Source organism: Odontomachus brunneus, unplaced genomic scaffold, assembly GCF_010583005.1.
Source record: "Odontomachus brunneus isolate Ranch 3 - 2012 unplaced genomic scaffold, Obru_v1 Obru_scaffold_381, whole genome shotgun sequence".
Classification (NCBI taxonomy): Eukaryota; Metazoa; Arthropoda; class Insecta; order Hymenoptera; family Formicidae; genus Odontomachus; species Odontomachus brunneus.
The window spans coordinates 70,100-70,659 of record NW_022639831.1 but is presented as its reverse complement, the minus strand read 5'-3'; the positions used below and the strand labels follow the sequence as shown (position 1 = coordinate 70,659).

The window sequence follows — 560 nt, the reverse complement described above, 5'->3', positions numbered from 1 at the left end:
AACACTTTAATAAAGAATGACTGACGCTTAATATAATATAGTATATACAACATATACAACGTTTTGTAGAAAATTATGTTTATTTGAACCTAAACCTAAGTCAGTCCATAATTTTTTAACAAACAATGAGCGACGGCTAAAATCTTCAGAAGGTCACTCAGAAGGGTGACCTCTATGACATATGTCAAGATCAGGCTGATCGGAGGTGGCGCCCTTTTTCTACACCTTTACCATATTTTTATTCACAGAATAACGAGATGAATCAATTGGTATAAAGAAAATGCATAGTTGTTTTTTAAAAAAGTATGTAATTGCATATTGCAAATTGCGTAATTCCTTCTAAGACTAATAACTAATGAAATCATATAATTGTAAAATAAATCATATAATTTCATTTTAAAAAATAGCAATGAGAGATCATCTTGTGGCTTTAAAAAATTGATTATTTAAAAAATTTTACCATTACTTGTCCCCCTACAGATCATACAACTTATGTCTGAAATATTTTTCAATCGTATCTCATTCTCGATATATTGTAGTGCTTCAATTGAAGCACTCTG

The 560-nt window shown here is 29.5% G+C and overlaps 1 protein-coding gene across 1 annotated transcript in view; it reads left to right on the top strand.

The window, feature by feature from the left end:
• The window catches only part of LOC116853616, a 4,333-nt gene that overhangs the window by 1,120 nt on the left and 2,653 nt on the right, over nt 1-560 (top strand). The window lies entirely within an intron of this gene.